This window comes from Marmota monax, unplaced genomic scaffold, assembly GCF_021218885.2.
Source record: "Marmota monax isolate L192 unplaced genomic scaffold, Marmota_monax_Labrador192_F-V1.1 WCK01_AAM20220418_F8-fsc00067, whole genome shotgun sequence".
Lineage (NCBI taxonomy): Eukaryota > Metazoa > Chordata > Mammalia > Rodentia > Sciuridae > Marmota > Marmota monax.
The window spans coordinates 605,740-622,445 of record NW_026695065.1 but is presented as its reverse complement, the minus strand read 5'-3'; the positions used below and the strand labels follow the sequence as shown (position 1 = coordinate 622,445).

The following is a 16,706-nucleotide window of genomic DNA, read 5'->3' as shown; positions in this document are numbered from 1 at the left end:
CCAATACTTTTTAAGCTACTTCAGGAAATAGAAAAAGAGGGAGAACTTCCAAATTCATTCTACGAGGCCAACATCACCCTGATACCTAAACCAGACAAAGACAATTCAAAGAAAGAAAACTACAGACCAATATCTCTAATGAACCTAGATGCAAAAATCCTCAATAAAATTCTGGCGAATCGGATACAAAAACATATTAAAAAAATTGTGCACCATGGTCAAGTAGGATTCATCCCTGGGATGCAAGGCTGGTTCAATATACGGAAATCAATAAATGTTATTCACCACATCAATAGACTTAAAAATAAGAACCATACGATCATCTCGATAGATGCGGAAAAAGCATTCGACAAAGTACAGCATCCCTTTATGTTCAAAACTCTAGAAAAACTAGGGATAACAGGAACATACCTCAATATTGTAAAAGCAATCTATGCTAAGCCTCAGGCTAGCATCATTCTGAATGGAGAAAAATTGAAGGCATTCCCTCTAAATTCTGGAACAAGACAGGGATGCCCTCTCTCACCACTTCTGTTCAACATAGTTCTCGAAACACTGGCAAGAGCAATTAGACAGACGAAAGAAATTAAAGGCATAAAAATAGGAAAAGAAGAACTTAAATTATCACTATTTGCAGTTGACATGATTCTATACCTAGCAGACCCAAAAAGGGTCTACAAAGAAACTATTAGAGCTAATAAATGAATTCAGCAAAGTGGTAGGATATAAAATCAATACGCATAAATCAAAGGCATTCCTGTATATCAGCGACAAATCCTCTGAAATGGAAATGAGGACAACCACTCCTTTCACAATATCCTCAAAAAAAAATAAAATACTTGGGAATCAACCTAACAAAAGAGGTGAAAGACTTATACAATGAAAACTACAGAACCCTAAAGAGAGAAATAGAAGAAGATCTTAGAAGATGGAAATATATACCCTGTTCATGGATAGGCAGATCTAACATTATCAAAATGGCGATACTACCAAAAGTTCTCTATAGGTTTAATGCAATGCCAATCAAAATCCCAACGGCATTTCTTGTAGAAATAGAGAAAGCAATCATGAAATTCATACGAAAAAATAAAAGACCCAGAATAGCAAAAACAATGCTAAGCAGGAAGTGTGAATCAGGCGGTATAGTGATACCAGACTTCAAACTATACTACAGAGCAATAGTAACAAAAACAGCATGGTACTGGTACCAAAACAGGCGGGTGGACCAATGGTATAGAATAGAGTACACAGAAACCAATCCACAAAACTACAACTATCTTATATTTGATAAAGGGGCTAAAAGCATGCAATGGAGGAAGGAGAGCATCTTCAATAAATGGTGCTGGGAAAACTGGAAATCCATATGCAACAAAATGAAACTGAATCCCTTTCTCTCACCATGCACAAAAGTTAATTCAAAATGGATCAAGGAGCTTGATATCAAATCAGAGACACGGCGTCTGATAGAAGAAAAAGTTGGCTACGATCTACATACTGTGGGGTTTGGCTCCAAATTCCTCAATAGGACACCCATAGCACAAAAGTTAATAACTAGAATCAACAAATGGGACTTACTTAAACTAAAAAGTTTTTTCTCAGCAAAAGAAACAATAAGAGAGGTAAATAGGGAGCCTACATCCTGGGAACAAATCTTACTCCTCACACTTCAGATAGAGCCCTAATATCCAGAGTATACAAAGAACTCAAAAATTAGACAATAAGATAACAAATAACCCAATCAACAAATGGGCCAAGGACCTGAACAGACACTTCTCAGAGGAGGACATACAATCAATCAACAAGTACATGAAAAAATGCTCACCATCTCTAGCAGTCAGAGAAATGCAAATCAAAACCACCCTAATATACCATCTCACTCCAATACGATTGGCAGCCATTATGAAGTCAAACAACAAGTGCTGGCGAGGATGTGGGGAAAAGGGTATACTTGTACATTCCTGGTGGGACTGCAAATTGGTGCAGCCAATTTGGAAAGCAGTATGGAGATTTCTTGGAAAGCTGGGAATGGCACCACCATTTGACCCAGCTATTCCCCTTCTCAGTCTATTCCCTAAAGACCTAAAAAGAGCATGCTACAGGGACACTGCTAGATTGATGTTCATAGCAGCACAATTCACAATAGCAAGACTGTGGAACCAACCTAGATGCCCTTCAATAGACAAATGGATAAAAAAAATGTGGCATTTATACACAATGGAGTATTACTCTGCATTAAAAAATGACAAAATCATAGAATTTGCAGGGAAATGGATGGCATTATAGCAGATTATGCTAAGTGAAGCTAGCCAATCCCTACAAAACAAATGCCAAATGTCTTCTTTGATATAAGGAGAGTAACTAAGAACAGAGTAGGGACGAAGAGCATGAGAAGAAGATTAACATTAAACAGGGATGAGAGGTGGGAGGGAAAGGGAGAGAGAAGGGAAATTGCATGGAAATGGAAGGAGACCCTCAGGGTTATACAAAATTATATACAAGAGGAAGTGAGGGGAAAGGGAAAAATAATACAATGGTGAGAAATGAATGACAGTAGAGGGGGTAGAGAGAGAAGAGGGGAGGGGAGGTGAGGGGAGGGGAGGGGAGGGGCGATAATAGAGGATAGGAAAGGCAGTAGAATACAACAGACACTAGTATGGCAACATGGAAATCAATGGATGTGTAACTGATATGATTCTGCAATCTGTATACGGGGTAAAAATGGGAGTTCATAACCCACTTGAATCAAAGTGTGAAATATGATATATCAAGAACTATGTAATGTTTTGAACAACCAACAATAAAAAATTTAAAAAAAATTGAGGTACAAGAAACCACATCAATATATCTCACTGAAGAATTAATTTTATTTCATTAGTTAACAGATATTTGTGCCAGGTATTGCTTCAGGTGCTGAGAGCACAAATTATGAAAATAGTCATAAATTCTTGCTTCTACTTAGAGTTTATTTTTCAGTCGTATGAGTTATAAAACTAGAAATCAGAAGTTAAATCTGGGCCCAGTGTTGCCTCTATTCCCAGGTATTTGGATGACCAAGGCAGGAGAATACCTTGAGCCAAATAATTGAATCTCCTATGAGAAACAGACAAATAAATAAACTATCACAAATGCCTATCTAAAGAAAAGTAACTGATTTATAGAAGTATTGGTTTGAATATGAAATATTTCTGAAAAGCTCATGTGGCAATTCAGAACTGTTCAGAAGTGAAATGAAGCAGTGGATTTGTCCCTTTGAAGAATAAATAATTTGAATGGAAAAAATAAATAAATAAGCAAATAAAATAAAGTTATTTTAAAAAAAGTATATTCACACTAATTTGTGTTTTCATACATGTACTTTGGATACTAACGACCACCGCATTCCACCATCTTTTCTAACACCATGCCACCTCCCTTCCCCTCTCACCCCTCTGACCTATCTAGAGTTTGTATATTCCTCCCATGCTCCCCATGCCTACCTCACTATGAATCATCCTCCTTATATCAGAGAAAACATCCGGCATTTGGTTTCTTGGGATTGACTAACTTCACTTAGCTTTATCTTCTCTAACTCCATCCATTTACCTGCAAATGCCATGATTTTATTGTCTTTTATTGCTGAGTAATATTTCATTGTGTATATATGCCACATTTTTTTATCCATTCATCTATTGAAGGACATCTAGGTTGGTTCCACAGTTCAGCTATTGTGAATTGTACTGCTATAAACATTGATGTGGCTGTGTCCCTGTAGTTTGCTGTTTTTAAGTCCTTTGGGTATAGGCCAAGGAGAGGAATAGCTCCGTCAAATGTTGGTTCCATTCCCATTTTCCAAGAAATCTCCATACCATTTCCATGTTGGCTGCAGCAATTTGCAGTCCCACCAGCAGTCTATGAGTGTACATTTTCCCCCACATCCTCACCAACACTTATTGTTTGTATTCAAAATAGCTGCTATTCTGAATGTAGTGAGATAAAATCTTAGAGTGGTTTTGATTTGCATTTCTCTAATTGCTAGCAAGGATGAACATTTTTTTTTATATATTTGTTGATTGCTTGTCTATTATCATCTGAGAAGTGTCTGTTCAGGTTCTTGGCCCATTTATTGATTGGGCTATTTTTTTTTGGTGTTTAATTTTTTGAATTCTTTTTGTACCATAGAGATTAGTGCTTTATCTAATGTGTGAGGGGTAAAGATTTATTTCCAAGAAGGAGGCTCTCTATTCACCCCACAGATTGTTTCTTTTGTTGAGAAGAAACTTTTTAGTTTGATTCCTTCCCGTTTATTGATTCTTGATTTGAATTCTTATGCCAAAGGAGTCTCATTAAGGAAGTTGGGGCCTAATTCCACATGATGGAGTTTAGGGCCTAATTTTTTTTCTATTAGACAGAGGATCTCTGGTTGTATTCCTAAGTCCTTGAACCATTTTGAGTTGAGTTTTGAACATAGTGAGAGATGGGGTTTTAATTTCATTTTGTTGCATATGGATTTCCAGTTTTCCCAGCACCATTTGTTGAAGAGGCTATCTTTTCTCCAATGCATGTTTTTGGCACCTTTGTCTAATATAAGATAATTGTAATTTTGTGGTAAGTCCCTGTGTCCTCTATTCTGTACCATTGGTCACCAGTCTGTTTTGGTGCCAATACCATGCTATTTTTGTTACTATTGCTCTGTAGTATAGTTTAAGATCTGGCATAGTGAAGCCTCCTGCTTCACTCTTCTTGCTAAGAATTACTTTAGCTATTCTGGGTCTCTTATTTTCCAGATGAATTTCATGACTACTTTTTTCTGTTTCTATGAGGAATGTCATTGGAATTTTGATTGAAATTGAATTAAATCTGTACATTGCTTTTGGAAGTATGGTCATTTTGACAATATGAATTATACCTACCCAAGAGCAAGGTACATCTTTCCATCTTCTAAGGTCTTCTTTGACTTCTTTCTTTAGGGTTCTGTAATTTACGTTATATAGACCTCTTACCTCTTTCATTAAGTTGATTCCCAAGTATTTTATCTTATTTATTTATTTTTTGAGGCTATTGTAAATGGAGTAGTTTTCCTCATTTCCATTTCTGAGGATTTATCACTGATGTACAGAAATGCCTTTGATTTATGGGTGTTGATTTTAGATTGTGCTAGTTTGCTGAATTCATTTACTAGTTCTAGAAGTTTTCTGGTGGAACTTTTTAGGATCTTCTAGGTGTAGAATCATATCAGCAAATAGTGCCAATTTGAGTTCTTCTTTTCCTATGTGTATCCCTTTATTTTTTTTTTCATCTGTCTGATTGCTCTGGCCAGTTTTTCAAGAACTTTGTTAAATAGAAGTGTTGAAAGAGTGCATCCCTGTCTTATTCCAATTTTTAGAGGAAATGCCTTCAATTTATCTCATTTAGAATGATGCTGGTGTAGGGCTTAGCATAGATGGCCTTTATGATGTTGAGTTATGTTCTTAATATCCCTATTTTTTCTATTGTTTTGATCATAAAGCGGTGCTATATTTTGTCAAATGCTTTTTATGCATGTATTGAGATGATCATATGATTCTTATCTTTAAGTCTATTGATGGGATGAATTACATTTATTGATTTCTGTATGTTGAAGCAAGCTTGCATCTCTGGGATAAATCCCACTTGATCATGGTGCACAATCTTTTTGATACATTTTTGTATTTGATTTCCCAGAATTTTATTGAGAATTTTTGCGTCTACATTCATTAGAGACATTGGTCTGAAGTTTTCTTTTCTTGATGTGTCTTGGACTAGTTTTGGAACCAGGGTGATACTAACTTTATAGAATGATCTTGGGAGTGCTGCCTCTTTTTGTATTTCCTGAAATAACTTGAAGAGTATTGGTATTAGTTCTTCTTTAAAGGTTGTTGTAGAACTCAGCTGTGTGTCCATCTAGTCCTGGGCTTTTCTTGGTTGGTAGACTTTTGATGGTGTCTGCTATTTCATCACTTGAAATTGATCTGTTTAAATTGTTTATATCATCTGATTCAGTTTGGGCAAATCATATGACTCTATAAATTTTCAAGGCCTTTTATATTTTCTATTTTATTGAAGTACAAGATTTCAAAATAATTTCTAATTATCTTCTGTATTTCTTCTGTTTTATATTTCATTTTTCATCCCATATGTTAGTAATTTGAGTTTTCTCTCATAATTTATATCTTCATTAGCATGGCTAAGGTCTTTCAATTTTATTTATTTTTTCAAAAAACCAACTTTTTGTACTGTCAATTTTTTCAATTGTTTCTTTTGTTTCAATTAATTGATTTCAGCTCTGTTTTTAATTATTTCCTGTCTTCTACTGCTTTTGGGTGTTGATTTGTTCTTCTTTTTCTATGGCTTTGATATGCAATGTTAAGTCATTTATTTTTTGACTTTTTCTTCTTTTAAGGAATGAACTCCATGCAATGAACTTTCCTCTTAGAACTGCTTTCATAGAGTCCCAGAGATTTTGATATGTTGTATATGTCTTCTCATTCATCTCTAAAAAAATATCAATTTCCTCCTAGGTGTCTTCTGCAACCCATTGTTCATTCTGTAGCATATTATTTAGTCTCCAAGTTTTGGAGTAGCTTTTATTTCTTATTTCATAATTGATTTCTAATTTCATTTGAGTATGATCTGATAGAATGCAGGGTAGTATCTCTACTTTTTTATATTTGCTAAGAGTTGCTTTGTGGCATAATATATGGTCTATTTACAAGGAGGATCCATGTGCTGCTGAGAAGAAACTATATTTGCTTGTTGAAGGATGGAATATTCCATATATGTCAGTTAAGTCTAAGTTATTGGTTGTATGATTGACTTCTATAGTTTCTTTCTTTAGCTTTTTTTTTTTGGAAAATCTATCTAGTGTTGAAAGAGGTGTGTATCAAAGTCACCCAAAATTATTGGCTGTCATATTGTATTCTTGAACTTGAGAAGAGTGTTTTGGTTTTTTTTATGAATGTAGATGCTCCATTATTTGGGGCATATATATTTATAATTGTTAAGTCTTATTGGTGTATGATTCCCTTGAGCAGTATGTAGTGACCTTATTTATCACTTTTGATTAACTTTATCTTGAAGTCTACTTTATTTGATATAAGGATGGAAACCCCTGCTTGCTTCTGCAGTACATATGAGTGGGATGATTTTTCCCACCCTTTCACCTTCAGTCTGTGGATGTCTTTGCCTATGCTATGAGTCTCTTGGAGGCAGCATACTGTTTGGTGTTTTTTTCTTGTTACTGTTTTTTTTATTTTTCTTTTTTTTTTGTTTGTTTGTTGATCCAATCTGCTAGTCTATTCCTTTTGATTGTTGAGTTTAGGCCATTAACATTCAGGGTTATTATTTATACATGATTTGTATTCCCAGCCATCTTTATTTATTTTTGGTATTTAACCTGTGTTGAGGGTCACAGCCAAGTCTGGATGATGCATGGCATTATGCCAGAAGGGAGTGGTTGAGAGGTGACACCAGCGAGCCATTGAGATGATGATGGTTATGTTAAGCTGTGGATTCAATTGTGTATTAGACATTTACTGTCCGGTAATAGGGCGGCTCTTGCTGCCTCAGACTCCCGCTACTTTGGAGTTCCCATTGAGTTCTCACAGGGTTCCGAGAGTGAGTGCGCGCACAGCCCGGTGGAGTGGGAGAGAGTTCCCGGGGAGTGTGTGTGGAGTGCTGGTGGAGTTCGGGCAATAAAATGTCCTGTTTGAACATACAAGTGCTTTGTGGCGGCTCGGTGATTTGTGCCCAGCCAGAATACGGCAAACCTGACTTGGTTTTTCCTCTGATTTGTTTTACCTTTAGGGTAATACCTCCCTCTGCTGATTTTCATCATTGTTTTTCATTTCCTCTTCACTTAATATTTTGCTGAGTATGTTCTGTAGTGCAGGATTTCTTCTTGTAAATTCTTTTAACTTTTGTTTTTTTGTGCAAGATTCTCATCATAATCCAATCCAAAGCATAATTTTGCTGGATACAAAATTCTTGCTTGGCATCCATTTTGTTTCCAAGCTGGGTATATGTTGTTCCGTGATCTCCTGGCTTTGAGGGTCTGGGTTGAAAAATCTGCTGAGATACAAGATGGTCTCTGCCTATATGTGATTTGATTCCTCTCTCTTGTGTTTTTTAAGATTCTATACTTATTCTGTATGCTAGGCATTTTCATGAAAATGTGCCTTGGTGTAGATACGTTGTAATTCTCCTCATTTAGTGTCCTTCCAGCCTCTTATATTTGGTTTTCCAATTTATTCTTCGTGCTTGGGAAGTTTTCTGTTATTTTCTAATTGAAGAGATTGTGCATTCCTTTGGTTTGAAACTCTGTGCCTTCTTCTACCCTGATAACTCATAGGTTTGGTCTTTTGATACTGTCCTATAATTCTTGGATGTTCAGTTCATGGTTTCTTACAATTTTTAGTGTGTGACCAACTCTATTTTCCAGATTTTATACTTTGTCTTCATTATCTGACATTCTTTCTTCCAAGTGATTTAGAATGTTGGTTGTGTTTCTATTGAGTTTTAATTTATTTTTCATTGTTAATTTTTTTTTCTGAATCTCTCTCTTGAAGGAATTTTGTGGGTGTGTGTGTGCTGGGGATTGAACCCAGGGCCTTGTGCATGTGAGGCAAGCACACTACCAACTGAGCTATATCCCTAGTCCTTGATGTAATCTTTTGCTTCTTTCTCTCTTTGTTGGAGTGATCAATTTTTGCCTGTATTTGCTCATTTAGGTCATTATTTAATTCAATGATCATTTTAATTATGAACCTTCTGAGCTACTTCTCTGACATTTTTTCAACTTTGCTGTCCATGTGTTCTGTTATTATAGTATCCTGGTTTGTTTGTGGCACTTCTATCCCTTGTTTTTTCATATTGTCTATGTGTCTTCCTTTCTTGCAGTGTGGATTTGAGATATTATAGCTTCTTCCCTATATTCTTGTAGTACCCATACAGATTGTCTGTACCTCACCTTGATGTTGGGCTTCTAGGTGCTGGTGTCCCTCAATGTATGTTGCTGCATCTAAATCTGGTGGTGGCAATAGCAGAAGTAACTTGAGATAGCAGTTAAGGTGCCCCAAGATGGAAGCAATGTCTCGCAGAGATGGGTTTGAAAGAGTGGGCCTCACACTCCTTTTGGGATGCCTGCTCTGAGACACAGCTGCTTCTAGGCCCTGTCTGTTTTTCAAAAAGTTAGGTGCTACTCTGTGGGGAAGGCTATGGCAATGACTGCGGTGTCCCAAGATGAAAGTAGGTTAAGCTTAGGTTCCCAAGTGTGTGTGGGCGGGCGCAAACTGGAGCCTAATCTTTACCTGCGTCCTGCGCAAGTCTATGTGGATGGATCTGGGCTGGGCCTGGACTCTGTGGTAGTCTAATGGTTGGAAGAGGTGGTCCTGTGCTGAAGGCTGGACTCCAGCGGGTGCCTGCACTGGTGGAGGGGTGGACCCATGCCTACTGTGAGCCTGGGCCCCCACACAGGCTGGTGTGGGTAGATCTGAGCCCTTAGGTTTCACCTCCCTTCTTAGTCGGCTTGTTGGAAGGGGAGGTCCTGTGCCAGAGGCAAGGCTCTGACTGGTGTCTGCTCCGCCAGTGGAGGGGTGGACGTAGGTCTATTGGGAGTCTGAGTCCCACTCGTGCTGGTGTGGTCCTGTTTTCACATAATTAAAGTTTGTAAACTCCTTAAGTATTTTTGAACTGAACAAACATATATTCAAAAATTATATTGAATAAAACGTATTGTAGTTTAATTATGAACATTGATATTGTTATTGTAAGAAATGTGTTTTGGAGATGGAAATGCCAAATTAAAAGTAGTTACTTTAGGAAATAAAAATTAAAAATTAAAGATGCATCCCGTCAGCTGTCATTAGTAAAAATTTTAAGTTGATTGAGGGTTAACTATATAGTATCATAGATGACACATGTTACAGTTTATTTTGAGAGGGAATAAGCAGGTAAAATTAGGCAACCTTTCTTTCTTTGCCACTATTTTACATTCTTCTATATGTTATGTTCCCAAAATTTTAATGTAATTATGCCTTTCATACCTCTTTTATAAATATTTGCATAATTTTCAACAGACTTGTTTGGACAACAAATTTAGTATCAATATATTCTACTTTATGCTTATCTTCTATCCTCATTTAATTAAATTATAAATTTGTAAATAATATTAATTTATAGGTAAAACAACCACATTTTATGTAAAACATCTCAAGAAAAAAAAATATTGGTTTATTTACATTAAAATCCAAATGACCATCCTCTACCATCATTTTGCTTCCTTGTCCCCAATCTTTAAAAAAAGCATGATAATTGATTACATATTTACTTTGATGACTTCTGCATAATAGTCTATCTCCTCTTTACTTGAGAATTTGTCTTTGATATTTTTGTCTTTATGTAGAAGCGTCTCTAATATTTAACCTCTAATTAAATTCTGTTGAGGTAACAAAATTTTTGTCCTTGCCTATTTACTGATGGATTCATAGATTGATTTATTGATCTTTTATTATTTGTCTTCTCTTGTTTTAATTGAACATTTTATGGGATTCCATTTTCTCTCCTGCAGTAGCATATCAGTTACACTTCTTATTTATTTAAAAGAGCTGCCTTTTTTAGACTTCTATTTCTTTACTGAGAATTTTAGGCATCCAAAAATACTTTTGTTTCACGTAACTGAAAATATTTTAACAGTTTAAAATTATTTGCTGTTAGTTTTAGTATCTGGTTCAACTATAAATTAGGAGTTATTTATTGGCCTTAAGTGTGTGTGACACTGACCCTAATAAATATATAGAGGTATTTCAAGGCCTAACCCAAACTTTTGACTTAACCTGAAAAGATATGATGTTGTTACTAAACCAAATGCTCACTAGCACTGAAAAACAGACTGCTTTACAGGCAACTGAAACCTGTGTGGATGAACTATATGTAGTGCAAGTTCCTTCCAAATTAATTGAAACCAGAGAAGGTCAAAGAAATTGAGAAAAGACAATAGAAATTCAGCTGCCTTTGTGGCAGCTCTGCAGATGCTAATTCCAGAGGAAAAGGTTCCTGACGTTGTAATGTTTCCATCATACTCTACTAGAACTGTGGCCAAGACTGACTTACAAGAAAGACTGCCCACAAAAACAACAGAATCCACCAAGACCCTGTCCTATTTGTGAAGGGTACCATTGGCTATTGGATTGTCCTCAGAGTTGAAGGCTCCAGAGGACAAATTTCTCACTTTAAATTGTCCAACAACAAACTAATGAATTCCCAGTCATCCTTCTTTGGCTCCAACTATTCAAACTGTCATTACAGTGCAGGAGCCACAGGCGATATTGACTGTGGAGAAATTAATTTCTTCCTTGATACTGGAAACTTATTTTCATAAAACTTTTGAACAGAGGCCTACTCTCCCCTCACAGTATGACCATAAAGGTATTTCAGGAAAGACTTTGACTATATTCTTGGGATGATCTCCGCTTCTTGTGTGCTTTTTTCATAATCCCTGAAAGTCCCACTCCCCTTATGGGAATATATATTTTAACCCACTTAGGCACCACAATTCTTACAACACCAGAAGAGGTAATTTGCCCTTAGTAGAAACTGAGATTAACCCAAAAGTCTGGGATACACATAGAAAAGTAGGATGTTCAATAGGAGCTGCTTCCATCCAGATCCATCTTTCACTGTTCTTTCCCCACCAAAACCAGTATTCCCTGAAACCAGAAAAAGATTACAAGCTATAATAGATAAAGTTACACAGTCTCTTAAGATCCTTTAATAGCCCATGTGATACCCCAATTCTGGGAGTACCAAAGCCCAATGAGGAATGGAAACTAGTACAGGACCTCAGATTGATAAATGAGTTTGTAATTCCCATATATCTAGTGGTCCCCAATCCTTATACCTTGTTATCCCAGATTACTAAAAACAGTAATTGGTTTACAGTTTAGGCTTAAAAGATATGTTTTCCTGTATACCCCTGCACCCAGATTCTCAATATTTGCTTTTGAAGAGTCCTCTGACACTCCACTCAATTAAACTGGACTGTTCTGCTCCAGGAGTTCAGCGACAGCCTCCATTTATTTGGCTAGACATTGGCCCAAGACTTATTTCAATTTAGTCTTTCACAAGTTAAGGTCATACAAAATGTAGATGGCATCCTTCTTTGTACCCAAATAGCAGAAACTTCACAGAAGTTGTACCCATACTTAATTTCCTGGAAAAGTAGGACATATATTTTCACAATCCAAAACCCAACTTTGCCAAACTTCTGTAAGATATATGGTCTTAATATTGGTCAAGGAAAACCAGATGTTAGGAGAAGATGAAATTAAACTTAATTCTTCCTATCCAGTAGCCAAAATGTTCAATTAAGGGGGTTCCTTAGAATAACATAATATTGTACAGTTTGGATCTTAGGATATGGGAAGATATCTCATCCCCTATGTCAACTAGAAAAGGAAGCTCAAATGGCAGGAACTTGCCTCCTGGAATGGAAACCTGAGACCCAGTTAGCATTTTACCAACTTAAGGAAGTTGTCTTTTATGCTTCAGCCTTAAGCCTCCCAGTAGAATAGAATTTTAATTTGTATGTATCTGAAAGAAAATAAATGACATTAAGAGTTTTAACCCAGGCTGGAGTTCCTGCTCAACAACCTGTGGGATACTTAAGTAAAGAATTAGACATAGTAGCAAAAGGATGGCCAGCCTATCAGCTGTGGTAGCAGTAGCACTCTTGATTCCTGAGGCTACTACACTAACTTTGGGAAGAGATCTGACAGTATTGACCCCATACAATGTGGCAGGTCTGCTGTCCTTTAAAGGAAGTTTATAGCTCTCAGACAGTCATGTCCTCAAATATCAAGGCAATATTACTAGAAGGAACAGCAGTCCTACTCAAGACTTGCCCATATTTAAATCCTGCAACCTTTCTTCCTAAAGAAGGAAAGATAATAGAACATGATTGTGAAAAGGTAGGGCTTCAGACATATGCTGCTAGGGAATATTTAAAGGACACCCATTTAAACAACCTTGACATGACCCCCTTCACTGATGGAATTTCCCTTATGAACTTGGGATATGCAACACTGGGTATGCTATGGTTACCTGAGAGGAAACCATTGAAAGCTCACCCCTCACACTGGGCACCAGTGCTCATTTTAGAGAACTCATTGCTCTCACTTGGGCATTGGAGCTCAGCAAAGCCAAAAAAGTTAACATACATACAGACTCTAAATATGTTTTCATGGTTCCCCATGCTGCCATATGGAGAGAAAGACATTTTTTAACAGTGAATGTGTCCCCTGTCAGACACTGTAAAGTGAGTAATCAACTTTTGTCTTCAGTCTCTCTTTTTTCTTAAGTAGCCAATACATTGTAAAGGACACCAAAGAGGAACATATGACATTTCTGAAGGTAATAGGTTAGCTGACTTCACTACCAGACTGAAAGCCGAGGAGAGAATAGAAGCACCACTAATCTGAGATGAGTTTCTTAAAAAGACATGACTTCAATATACTCAGGTAGGGTATATTCTTAACCCTCAGGTTTCAAATAGAGGAAGGAAAATTACTCATACCAGCAGCCAGCCAATAGAAGGTTGTCAAGATCCTCCTCATAATGAGAAAATGCAAAACTGTTTTTTTTTCCTAAGCTCTGATACTCATTATCTAAAAAACAAAACACAAGAAAAATCCCTGTAACAGGATAATGACTTAGCTTAAATATAAGAATGTTTTTCTTTACTAAAAAGAATTTTTTATCAAAAAAGCAAATATCCAGAAAACTTGCCATTTGCCAAAAATATTTTTGTTTATATTTTATAGTCATAAAAAGTGGCCAAATGACAAGGAATCTCTCCTTGACTAAAGATTAGTCAAGCTCCTCTGAGTCCATTTTTGGATAAGACCCCATTTTTGAGCCAAATATATGGCTTGCTTAGTCAAATTATCCAGCTATGTTACTTTAGAGAGAATTCTTCCACCTTTGATATATGGTCATGCTAGACTGCCTTCAGCACGAATGATGTTAAGTCAGTTTAGTTAAAATTTCTCTACCTTGGAAGTCTCCTCTTTGTAATTTTCTATCAACTGACCCCACACTCTGCTCATAATTCTAAATCCTAATTTGTTTTTGCTCTATTAAGGATTGAATACAATCTCTCTCTCCTATGGTGATAGACTTGACACATTTCAATTGTCTTAAATAAAGACTTTCTTACTCTTTTAACAAGTGTGAGATTAAATTCTCATTTAATATCAATTAATTTTAGGGTGAGATATTGCTATGATTAATATTAGTAATTTTTGGCCTTTAGAACTAATTTCTATACTATAATTATATATATATGCTATCACAGTGAATCATAAAAACAACTAAAAGTAAACTGACAACATTTTATAATAATATTTGTATTAAAGGTCACATATAGCCAGATGCTATGGGGAACACCTGTAAATATAGCAGCTGGGGAAGATGAAGCAGGAGGACCACAATTTCAAAGCCAGCCTCAGCAAAAGTGAGGTGCTAAGACCATGTCTCTAAGTAAAATACAAAAATAAGGCTGGGGATGAAACTCAGTAGTCGAGTGTCCTTGAGTTCAATCCCAGGCACCAAAAAAAAGTCACATACAAAGTTTAGTATAAATATTTGAGATATATGATGCTTTATGTCTAAGTATATGTCAATGGGGGCATTTGTGCAAAATTGCTAAAGTAGTTCTTTGATTTTAAACAAATAAGCAAGCAAAAAATATCATCCAAATTTATTCATGTCTCTCTCTTTTATAAATATTTTTTTAGTTGTTGATGGACTTTATTGTCTTCATTTTTATGTGGTGCTGAGGATCAAACCCAGTGCCTCACATATGCTAGGTGAGCATGCTACCATTGAGCCACAAGCCCAGCCTGTCATGCCTCTCTTAACTTGACTATATCTTGAATGTTTTTCAGTCTTGAGAAGGAAGACTTATGAATCTTGCTGGGCCAAACCAGCTGAACCCTGGACACAGATAATGAATGAAGCACAGACAAAGTTGTTCCAAAGTAGGTGAAGGGGACTTTACCCAAGATGAAGTAAAGTATCAGGCTGCCTGGCTCCTTCTTTTATTATGAGGAATGGACAATGGTGTGGCATTCTTAGGAAAAGGGAACAAGAGATAAAATGAGCAAGGGTGTGTATTCTCAGGAAGACAAAACCAGAAATATGATTAAAAGTAACCATGAGTAGTGAGCTGCTTGATTTTGACTTTATTATTTCAGCAAGTAGTTCTATGTGCCAGCAAGCAGGAACTTTAGATGAAATTAAAATTTAACAAACACAAAATTTTTGTAAATAACTGAGGGGAGTGATTTGTGATTCTTTGTCTCTTTATGAGGGATTCAGTCCATCTAAGATAGCACATCCTATTTTCAGTAAATTCTGATTCTGAAGGTCAGCTTCTCAGTCCAAGGTGACCCAATTGACTGATGAGAGGACCAAGGACCTCCATAGAATGTACTGATTGATTATTTTAAAATGTTTTATAGAGTTTGACTATAGAAACCACTTTTAATTTACAAAAGTTTAGAAATCCCTCTGTAGGATAGGTTTAAATTTTTGGAGGAAATAAGAGTGAGACATTCAGATGCATCTATATAACTTTGAGCCATTCCACACTCCCTCAATATTTTAGATATCAATAAAAACCACTATGCCAAGAAAGAGTTCAATGGTTATTCCAAAGAGATGTTTGGAATAACCAGCAGTTTATTTACAACACAGGTTTACATAGATTGTTCACTCAGTGAGGAATGAGGAACTAATTATCCCACAATTTTGAAGATTTCTGGCAAATTAGTCTCTTTCTCAATTACCTTAGTTCTTCATAATAACTATACACAGAGTTTTGAAATAATTTGATATAAAAACCTAATTTTAAGGAATCCTTTTTCACAAGATATATTTTGTGATAGTTTCAAGAATTATATCCATTGACTTCTCATTTAGGATAATTACGTACTTTGAAAAAGTAACGTTCAAATGAAAGTGGAAAAGTGCATCTTTTTGTTTATCAGAGTACCTTCTTATGCAAGTGTAAACTAATTCCTCAAAAATAAATTCTCCCACATAAATGGGAATCATAAGCTCTTAGTTTAATTGTCACTATCTATCAGAAATAATATTAAATGTCACTTTTAATCTGCCTTCACAACTCAAAAGGTCAAAAGGTCACTAACAGAGCAAGCCAGAAATGTAGGAGAAAAAGCCAATCATCATTCCTGGAAGAGATCCAGAGCTTCCTATCCTAATCAGATATTTATTAATCTTTCTTCTTAATATGGCTTGGAGAATTTATGGAGAAAGTTGGGCTTTTTAATTGTTATTATTAATTGATTGCTTTTTGCCTTGAGCAAGATAACTGTAATTTGGCTCATAACTTTTAATAGAGAAGAAAATTAAAAGTTTGGAAAAATATAAAAATCAGTGAATATACTTAAAATGTTTTATATAGTGCCTAAGAAATTAAAATTTTTGGTAGTTCATATTTTAAATGTATAATGGTTTTACTATTTTTTGTTGTTGGTTACCAGAAATTGAACTCAGGGTTGCTTAACCACGGAACAATAACCCCAAAATTTTTATGTTTTTATTTTTTGAGACAGGGTCTTCTTAAATTACTTAGGGCCTCACTAAGTTGCTGAGGCTGGCCTCAAACTTGTGATTCTCCTGCTTCAGCCTCT

At 35.9% G+C, this 16,706-nt stretch overlaps 1 pseudogene; it reads right to left on the bottom strand.

The window, feature by feature from the left end:
- Nucleotides 1-9,251: 9,251 nt before the first annotated feature.
- The window catches only part of LOC124081592 (RB1-inducible coiled-coil protein 1-like), a 76,882-nt pseudogene continuing 69,427 nt past the window's right edge, over nucleotides 9,252-16,706 (bottom strand).